The sequence below is a fragment of the Accipiter gentilis genome, chromosome 10 (assembly GCF_929443795.1).
Source record: "Accipiter gentilis chromosome 10, bAccGen1.1, whole genome shotgun sequence".
Classification (NCBI taxonomy): Eukaryota; Metazoa; Chordata; class Aves; order Accipitriformes; family Accipitridae; genus Astur; species Astur gentilis.
Window position 1 is genome coordinate 1,413,439 of NC_064889.1, and position 10,442 is coordinate 1,423,880.

Here is a 10,442-nt window from a genome sequence, read left to right on the forward strand (position 1 = left end):
CACCCACCCCCTCACTCCCACGTGCACATCAGCAGGTGCTCTGAACCCTAGACTGTACCACAGGTCTGTGCAGAATCCGTGCCTGGAGCCCAGGCCTGGTTTGTCCAGTGTCCTGCTCCAACCCTGGGCAGCCCCTGATGCCAATCCACTCTCCCCACTGGCTAGTGCAGCTTGAGATTTCCTAGCAAATACGCCTCTCTCTCTCTCTCACACACACACACAAAAACACCCGCTAACCCCCCCAAAACCAGAAAAGCACAGTCTGACAGAAATGAGCTAGGAGAAGAATGCAATGAAAACAAGACCAATCACATTCTTGTTCTTCACCTGTCTGGAAAGGGTTTCCAGGATGAGTTGCTCCTTCCCCTTCCCAGTGATCGAGGTGAGGAGGGCCAGCCTGCCGTTGCCCCCATTCTCCTTTGTGCCTTTTGGGAAGACAGGAGTGACAATGACTTTCTTCCTGGACTCAGGAGCCTCTCCCAGTTGTCGCGACCTTTCAAAGATAATGGAGAGTGGCCTCTTCTATGGGTCTTTCTTGGCTGAGTGCTTCACGTGCTTCCTGGCAGCAGGAAGATAGCACGGGTATCTGCAGGTGAGCTCCCTGTTACCTGAGTACCTGACTGGCCAGAAGCCAGAAGATCGCTTGCATGTTGACTGTGAGTCTGCCTCTGGCTCTGCAGGCAATGGGCCATCCACAGGAATATCGCTTGTGCTAAGTGCTCGTCTTCATTCCAGAGTGGATACCACTGCACGGTATATCTTTTCATATCCAAACACTTCTTGGTCCAAAGGAAGCGGACAGTCCCTGAGAGGGAGATCTGAGAACATGCGGGCATGACAGTGTCAAAAACGGCCGTCCGGCAATCACAAAGCAATAGGAGAACCCACGGGGAATGACGCTGTCAGAAGTTGCCTCTTCCCTTTGTTTAGCGAGTGGGGGCTTCCTTGCCTGACGTGCTTCTGGGTACACAGGTAGGGTTGGCTGGTCCTGGCAGCCAATCACAGGTCTGCCTGAGAGCAGGTGGGTACGACGGGGTCCAGAAATGGCTGTCAGCCAATCACAGAGCAGTAGGAAAACATGGTGGTTATGGTGCTATTTAATAAGAAAATGGCAGCTGAAAGAAAATGGTGCCCCCCGTGTATGTAGGGGAAGGTACGTCCTGGTCACGTGTACTTCATCATTCATCACTGCCGGCATGGGCATTCACCAAAGCAATCATCCATCACCAAAACCAGTGGCAGCACAAGGCAGATTTTAGCCCAGGAACACGTAATGCACGGAGTCCTGCAACACAAATTGCTTACTGGCACACAGCATGGAATGTGGCAGATGCTCATATCCGTCCAACTTCTATAGACCAAGAAACTTGTGCTAGAAATGATCCACCTGGCCTATTGGAACATTATATAGACAGAGAATTGTTACCCTAGCATTGCCTGCTTTTTACTTGCTGATGGCTGAGCTGCTACTACACACGTCTACAAGCCATGGACCTATCCAGTGCCTAGGAAGAAACCCAGGCTGGTTGCTGTGCCTTTTTAATTCAACCAAAGGGTACATCATGCAACCACACGTTAACCCAGGACAGTGTGATCGTGACTCTGACTGGGGCAGGCTCCGACCGCTCTACCTCAGCGTTATGCCCTCTGGTATTCCCCATGGGCACTGTATTGGCTAGCCATGGCAAGGTTTTGGTAGTGGAGGGGTCAGGGGGTGCTGCAGAATGGCCTCTGTGGGAAGAGATAAGGGGCTGCCCTGTGTCAGACACAGCCAGTTCCAGCTCCACAGTGGACCCACCGCACAAGACAGCTGAGCCGCCGTCAACATTGGTGGCCCCTCTGTGAAAACATATTCCAGAAAGGGCAGAAATCGACAGGCAGAGAGAGGTGGGAGGAAAAAACAGAGTGGGTGAGAGCAGAGACACGTCCTGCTTGGACAGGTAAAGGAGTTTGGTGTGAAGCACTGAAGTTGTCTCGGCACAGGGGAGAGGAAAGGCGATGTTTTGTGTTTGTGTTTTTGTTTCTCACTACTTGCATCCGTTTTAAGTGGCCAAGAATTGATTTTGCCCAAGTCAAGCCTGATTTTCCCACAAGAGTTTTGGCTAAGCCGTGTCCGTGTGTTTATCTTGAGCCATGAGATTTCTCATTGTGTTTTCAGTGCTCTGCATCGCCCTGCGGGTGGGGAAAGCAGTGAGCAGCTGGGTGGGCGTTTGTCTGTGCTTAAACCACCACAGGTACGTACACGCAAACGCACCTGCACCTGCATAGTACGTGCGCAGCTGGCCCACATATGAACGCAGATGGGGAGCGTGACCATTACCAGCATCCAGGAGCTGGAGTTTCCGTAGCCAACAGCTCAGAGGCAGAGAAGGACACCCACGTGCCAGCAGGTTGAGGTCGTGTGTATGTGTGCAGGGGGCTGGAAGGAGGAGGCGGGAGAGTCTGTGAAGCGGGGGAGCAGGCAAGAGGGCAGTTGGTGACCTGGCAGAGCAGGAGGCAGGCAAGAGTGGGACGTGGAGGAGCAGGAGGGAGGCCAGGCTCTGGGCTGGAGGAGCAGTAGGCAGCAGAGCATCCAGGAGCGTTGGTGGTATAGTGGTGAGCATAGCTGCCTTCCAAGCAGTTGACCCGGGTTCGATTCCTGGCCAACGCAGACCAGCTTTTCTTCTGCCTGGCTGCATCATGCCTTCCCCATTTAGCAACAGCAGGCTGCAGGGGCTGCTTTATACCATTCTGAGATTTCAGGCAGTGTTGAAGCACTGCAGCAGGTGCCCAGAGAACCTTGGGATTCTCCATGCCTGGGTGTCACACTCAAGTTTCAGTGGGGCTCAGGCACTGTGCTACCTGCTCTAGCTTTCGGGCTAGCCCTGCTTTAGGCAGGCATTTGGACTAGTGACCTCCTGAGATGCCTTACAGTCTACCTCCTTCCATGAAGCAACAATTCCCAGAGAGCTGTGCCCTCCCTCCTTCCTCTACATCACGGGCAGTAAGTCAGCCTCTTCCCCGCAGGAAGGGGAGCCCGCTCATTGCTCGGCACTTGGCGCATCTCCTGTCCTTTTGCCTTGACTCTCCAGACCCTTTCCCACACGCTGACCCCTTGAGACCGACACAGCATTCCCCCAGGTGTCGGTGTGGCACAGCCCTCCTTGCCCAGCATGCCCAGCCCTGAGCAGGGAAGAAGGAAGCACCCTTGCTGCCCCAGGAACCGTCCATGAGGAGGCGCTGCAGGCCAAGTGCTTGGCTTGCCATCCCCTGGGGCTCTGGAGGGAATGGAGGAAGTCACGGGAAAGGCAGACGTGTGCCTGGAGCCCTTGACAGGACACTGGCATGCGTAGAGCCGTAATTCACTGACGGTTCCTTTGGTTGCTCCCCTGAAGGAGTGCCTTGGGCTTTGGGAGATGTGTCGGAAGTGTGCTGCGCCTGTGCTGGGTACTCCGGTTCCATGCGGTACGAAGCGCGTGTAGGAGCTGTGATCACCAGTCCGCAGCCCTTGGTGGGAGCAAGGCAAGGGTGCTCCCAGGATACATCTCCCCCTGCAGCAGTGCCAGGAGGAGGCTGGCTGAGGTGGGCTGGCTCTGGCAGCTGCAGGGTGCGGACCAGCAGCAGCAGCAGCAGCAGCGGGTCAGGATGGCTGAGTGGTCTAAGGCGTGTTGCGTTCAGGTTGCAGCCTCCCTGGGAGGCATGGCTTCGAGTCCCACTCCTGACAGGCTCTTCTCTCTGGCTGCCCCCCTTCATGGTTTCTCTCTCTTGGCCTCTCTCTTCAGTGGAGGATTCTTGCCCCTCTGGGGGCTCTGCTCAGCCTGCTGACCAGGTCTTGCTGCAGTCCCAGCTCCTGTAGAAGGAGAAATGGGCGTACCCATGCTGCCCCACCAGTAGCAGGTGGGTAGGCCTAGAACAGAATCATGGAAGGAGGAGAGCCCCTGGGGAACTCCACTTTTCCACTCTCCCCTACAAAAGTGACATTCTGCATGCCTCTCCTCTCCCCTGCAATATGGAGCTTTGGGCATTCTTCAAACATTCACCCACAGAATACTCTCTCCCTGCTTCTGCTTTACCCTTCAACAACCCTTCTGGTTGGAAGGAATTTCAGGGAGAGTGCATCCTCCTGCTTCTGGCAGGCTCCCACCAGCTGATCAGTGCTTTGTCCTTTTGGGTCATAAAATACCTTCAGGACAGACATTTCACAGCCTCTCTGGACCCCTGTTCCCATGCTTAGGCACCCTCTGGGTGATCATCTGTGTTTGTGTAGCCAGTCACAAACTGCCTGCTCAACTTCTGACGATGGCGCTCATCCTCCAGCCATCGCAGTAGCCTCCTGGTAGGCACCAGGAGGCTCCTATTAGATCCCTGCTAAGCATTTTCTTCTCCCAGCTGAGCAAGCCTTGGGTCCTCAGCCTATCCTCACAAGGCCAGAGCCCCCTGCCCTGACTATCCTAGCGATCCTCTGTGGAACATGCTCCAGTTTATCATCGCCATTCCTTGGTTCCCCAGATAGTCCTTCTCCCCCCGTTTTGGAGATGGGGCAACTTTTCCCTCTCCTTTGTCATCAGGGAGCTCCTCTGCCCTCTGCTCCCAAAGCTGGAGAGCCCCTGCGATGCATCCTTCCCTCTTTCAGGCCCAGTGGCACACTCTGTAGGTGGCAATCCAGGATGTGGCATTGACCAGCAGGATTTCAACACCCAGAAAGTTTCCCTGAGCTGGCAGTTCCTCACCAGCAAACAGGGACAGCACCAGTGGGAAGAGGGACCGGTGGGAGTAAAGGCCCACCAGTAAGAGGCCAATGTGGGCATGGCAGGCTCTCTCCAACACTGCTGACAGGACAGAGGCATCTTCACACAATCCCACCACAGGTTGCACAAGCACTGGTGGCATTTTTCAGAAGGACCCCAGTCAGGAAGTATGAGCCACAGAAGAGGTCCTCCTGTGCACACAGGAAGAGGAAGAGGAAGAGGGGACATGCACAGGGTGGTATCAGAGCATGCCGGAGCATGTCGGGATTGAGGGAGATGCTGAAGGAGCTGGGATTGTTCATCCTGGAGAATAGAGGGTGAGGGGGCTTCTGCTATATTAAGGTAGCTCTCTGGCTTGCCAAGGCCTGCCCTTAGCCAGAAATTTCTTGGGAGTGCAGGACACAGGAGTGGCTTGGCCTCCTGCGTGAGCCAGCCTGGCCTGAGCTGCAGCTCCCAGGAGCTGGGGAGCTCTGGGAGATCTCTGGCTGCCCATTGAAGCCTGTAAGGGGGGCACAAAGTGTCCTCCCCGCAGTGTCCCGCAGGGAGGAGCAGCATCGGAGGCTGCAGTGGACGGAACATTTGCCGTGACCTTGAGGAAGCAAACAGTCTGGGGAGCACAGGCAGCCCCAGCAGGCCGTGCTGCCAGGAAGGAAACCAAGGACAAAATACCCCAAGCAAGGAAGCTGCCTTGTGGGCACTGGCACACACAACCCACTGGCCCAGAACCCTTTCTCCCCAAGTGCTGGGTGAGACTAGCAGAGCCCCAGGAAGACCCTCCATTGCTTGGAGAAACGCTATCTCAGCCCCAGAAGGGACATCCCTCCTCCTGCAGCGGCACAGCTTCTGCATGGGAAAGGGCTGTCCCTTTCCCCGTGCTCCAGCCCCTGGAGTGTGGGGGGGGTCCCTCCACCTCTTTGCAAGACCTTCAGAGACTGGGCCCTGCTCTTGCTGCTCCCAGACACTCCTCCCACCCTGCTCGGTCCTGCAGATCCCAGGGATGGATGAGGAAAGCCCTCAGCGATGCTGCTTCTCTGGGACATGCTTTCAGATTTGTGACTCTGTGGAAATTCAACCCTTCTCCAGTGACTAGGTGTTTCTCACGCCCTCTCTGAATGTAACTCTCCATTTGAAATCTTGGGCTTGGGCACGGCAGCCTGGTCTGTCCTGTGGGTTCAGAAGCACCAGCTGCCAGCCCAGTGCTTTGGGCAGTTCAAAGGTACCAGGCGGTTGCGTCCTCAGTGTCCCGGGCTAAGTGTGAGATCCAGCAGAGTGTCTCCGCATGTGTTTCCTCCCGTCTGACTGCTGGGAGGAAGGGCCCTGCTCTCAACACACAGGCTCAAACCCTGCCACAAGGAGGATAGCTCCAGTGCAGCTTCTCCCCACTGTGTGCGTGGACCCTTGGCCAGGTGGACCCAGGGCATGTGGGAGAGCTGCCTTGAGCTAATAGTAGAATTCACCGAAGTCTGGACCAGTCTGGAGCAGCCTCAGGAGAGAAAAACCTCATTCTCACTGCGGGAAGGGCCGCTTTGGGGCAGAAGGGGACAGCGTGTCCTGCAAAAGAGGACCAGGCTCTGAAGTCAGCCAGGACTGTCCCAGCAGAGGAAGGCAGTCCAGCTTGTGCAACCCATAACAAGCTGCCTTGGGTCCTCCTGCCAGCTCTTCCCTCTGTTGAACCACATCCCCTGCCCTCTCTCTTGGTCGCCCCCTTCGGCAAGGTCAGGAGCTTGGCTAGGACCGCAACCAAGAGTAAGGATATGTGGTTAGCGGCTGCTTAGTATGAGGTACAAGGTGAGAACAGGACAGGCAATAACTTACAGAGGCAGACTTGGAGGCTGTCCAACATGGGGGTGAAGGGAGGCAGCAGCAGAGACCGCAAGTGCAAGCATCGAGCCACAGATCGCTGAGCCACGAATGTAGTCTGCAAGGTGCAACGTTGAAGAGCTTCAGCTGGAAAATTCATAAACTAGTCTAACGAGGAAAAGGCAAGATTCTCCCAGGTTACCAGCCTGGGTCTTGTAAGAGAGGGCGTGCCAGGCTTGCACAAAGTGCTCTGCCACTCCCTTGAAAGATCCTGTGAGCAGAGGGTGGCCTGGTGGCCCTGAAGAAGGCTGCACTTGCTGATGCCCAGGGAGATGGAGAGACTGCCAGGCTCAGCCAGGAGCACGTGGCTCGGCAAGGGTGGCCACAGGGGAAAGACCACACCTGTCCAGGAGGTCCCATGGTGTAATGGTGAGCACTCTGGACTCTGAATCCAGCGATCTGAGTTCAAATCTCAGTGGGACCTTGAGCTTTTGGCTCCCTCAGGGCTTTCCTCCGCATGCTTGCACATTTAGCTCTCTACGGCTACCTGAAGGGGGGTTGTAGTGAGGTGGGTGCTGCTCTCTTCTGTCAGGTGGCTGGAGATAGGATGAGAGGAAAGGGCCTCAAGTTGAGGCAAGGGAGATTTAGGTTAGCTATTAGGAAAAAATTCACTACTGAGAGGGTTGTCACACATTGGAATAGGCTGGCCAGGGAAGTGGTTGAGTCACCATCCCTGGAGGTATTCAAAAGGCGAGCGGTCGGTCGGGGTACTCCATAACACGATTTAGTGGGCATGGATGATGGTTGGACTCGATGATCTTGAAGGTCTCTTCAAACATAAATGATTCTATGATTAGCAGCCTTGCCTTGCTGTCAGGGCAATGGTTTAATGCACTCTCATCTTCCGTCCTTTCCTGTGCTCCCAGCCCTGGGACTGACACCAGTGCCCCTTCTGCTGCCCTGTGCCCACCAGCCGTCTGCAGCTTTCCTGAGCGCTGGACCTCGCCCCCTCTCTGCTCCCTTGGTCTTGATGGCTGCTCCTGGATGAGGGCGTCCAGCAGTGGCTCAGAGAATCACACAACACCTGAGGTGGAGAGCCTGCACTCCAAGCCTGGCTCAAAGCAGCCTCAAGTGGAGGAGGCTATTCAGGGCCTTGTCTGCTTGGATGTGGGACACCTCCAAAGATGGAGACGCTACAACACTCCCCGGGCAACCGTTTCCCGTCTTTCATTACCACTGTGTGTGGCAGTACTTGTATTCCCACCCCTGTCCATTGCTTCTGGTGCCATCCATTTCTCTGAGGCTTTTCTGTCTTTCTCTTGCCTGCTTGTTTATTTTTGGTGCTCTGGTATCAGTTCAGGGAGCTCCACCCACAACTGGCAGTGCCCCGTGCATGGGGACAGACTCACGGTCGTGGGAGAGAGCAGGTTCTCCCTCTGCCTTTATCCTGGGGTCGGCTGGGATAGAGTTTACTTTCACAAGGAGCTGGAGGGGGCCCAGCCAGGACAGCTGACCCGAACTAGCCAAGGGGGTATTCGATACCGTATGATGTCATGCTCAGTATATAACTGGGGGAGCTGGCGGTGGGGGGGTGAAGGGATCACAGCTCAGAAATGGGCTGAGCATCAGGTTCTGTGCGGTGAGCAATTGCACTGTGCGTCACATGCTTTATATATTCATTGGACAGCAAGCAGCCGTGTGGTGCTTAGTTGCCAGCTGGGCTTATCCCACGACATCCTTGCAGCTATGTTGGCGAACGGAGCGGGGAGGAGAACAAACCACCACGAGACTCCAGCGGTGCTGCACAGAGTCTTTAATGAGAAGGAGGAGATGCAGTGGCACGGAACAGAGACCAAGAAACACGTCTGCAGGGTTCAGGGAGGCACAGAGAATGGCCCATTTCCCAAGAACAAGCTCCAGGCAAAGCGCTTGCCTTTCCCCATTCCGATTGAGCCGGTGGCAATGCCAGCCCACCAAGAGCAGGCCCTAACTCCGGCACACTCCCTGCGTCAGCAGGAGGTTCAGCAAAGCAGAAGAGAACGAGCCCTTTCCTGAGGAGCTCAGAGCAAAGCAGAGCCACAGGAGACACGGCGAGGCCTGCAGTGCAGCGAGGAGCAGCAGGCACAGGTGCCTTCTGCCCGGTGGGATGAGGACACTCAGCCCACCTGCAAGCCGTGGCTACGCTCCTGCTGCTGCAGGATCCCTGTCTTCCTTGGTGCTCCAAAGGGGATGATCTGCTGGCTTCAGCAGTTCAGACCGCAGCGGGTGGGAGGCAGACACAGCCCTGACCCCCCCAGACCAAGGGAGCCCCCAGAAGAGATGGGAACCCCCCCGGCGCTGAGGGAGCTCCCAACAGCAGCTGACAGTGAGGATCCCACGGCTGTGCTCTGAGGGAAAGAGGTGAGGATGGGGCCCGGCAGGGTCACCACCACCGGAGAGGCCTGGATGGCCACCGTCGAATCAGCGCAGCGGGCGACACAGGGCTCACTGCAGCTGCTTGCAAGTGGGGTTGGGCCGGAGGCGCCGCAGGGCGTTGGGAGACAGGGTCTCAAGCAAGACATCTCTCGGCGAGGGAGGCAAAGCTGAAACACAAAGCAGGCAGGGAGCATGAACCTCAATAGCAGTCTGTCTGTCTTTTCCTCAGCTCTCTCCGTGGAGACTCTGTGGTTTCAAAACTCCCGGTACGCCTACGTTTGCCACGGCCATCATCGAGCCCTCCGAGTTGCACGGCACAGGAAAGCTGACCCACTTTTGGAATAGGCCCCAGCGCAGTGGCTTTAAAGCGCCTGTGGAAAGACTGATCATACCCCATCTCCATTGTGGCTTTGAAGATGGCACTGGATGCACTTGGCCATTTGGTTAGAGATGGCCTCCTGCAGGTGCACGTTCTGTGGGGCAGACCGCCCTGCAGCTGAGCCCCATGGATCCCCTTCTGCTTGAAAGAGCCCTCCTCCTCCCATGTCTCCCAAGCCACCTCCCCCAAAAGGCAAAGAGATTGCAGCCCTTCAACAGTTGTATGGCAGGGCAAAGCTGAGGCAGCCCAAGTATCAGCCTCAGTAGCCACCAAAACAGCAGTTCAGCTCACAGAGAGAGATGGAGGGGACTCAGGCTTACCTTGCTCCTCGAGGAAAGGGAGGCAAGACAGGAGGATGCAGAGCTTGGAGCAGCGCAGGCTTTTATGCTGTGTCCCAGAGCCCTGGGGGACCCACAAACATTCCTTGCTCATGAAGCCTCTCCACACCTAGTAATTGCAGCTTGCCAAGGCCTCTCTGGTGATTAAGCCCTTGCCTCTTTCACCCAAAATGTTTTCCTCTCACTGCGTATCGTCTAACATCAATATAATTAATTTGTGTCCAGCTCTGCTAAGACCTGTTTGCTCCGAGGTCTCAGGCTAGCTGTGCAGAGATTTTAAGTGACTGTGTCCTTCCCACAGCCAAATTAACCTGTTTTCCTCAGCAAGGTCATCCCAGATGCCAAAGGCCTAGACGGCCTGCTTTTGAGCAGAGGCTGAGCGCAGTGAGCCAAAAGATCGTGGCTCTTTCTCCTGGGTCAGGGATGGGGTGGCCCATTCCATGCATTTCAAACTACAAAGGGACATCGGATCAGTCTCCCAGAGCACCTGGGAGTCACATGGCCCTTGAGCAACCACCAAAAGGCACTGCCTTGGAAGACAGCAAATGCGGGAGGTTGCATAGAAGCACCAGTTGATTCAGGAAGGATGCTAAAATGTGTGGAAAATCCCGTGAGGAAAGCGGCACTTTGGGACTATAAGCTCTGGTATCCCTGGTACGCCTGAGGCTGGGGCAACGTGTGCACTGAAGTCCACTGCAGGGTGACTCATGTTTGCCTGGAGTTCAGGGTTTTTCCCAACTCCTCCACATCATGATGACTCCCAGGTGCTCTGGGAGACTGATC

The 10,442-nt window shown here is 55.8% G+C and overlaps 2 non-coding genes across 2 annotated transcripts; both read left to right on the forward strand.

Moving 5' to 3' along the window:
- Nucleotides 1–2,578: 2,578 nt before the first annotated feature.
- TRNAG-UCC (transfer RNA glycine (anticodon UCC)) lies at nt 2,579–2,650 on the forward strand. The gene has a single exon. It is a non-coding gene; the product is annotated as a tRNA-Gly (tRNA).
- Nucleotides 2,651–6,939: 4,289 nt separating this feature from the next.
- Nucleotides 6,940–7,011, forward strand: TRNAQ-CUG (transfer RNA glutamine (anticodon CUG)). Its single transcript has one exon. It is a non-coding gene; the product is annotated as a tRNA-Gln (tRNA).
- Nucleotides 7,012–10,442: the final 3,431 nt, after the last annotated feature.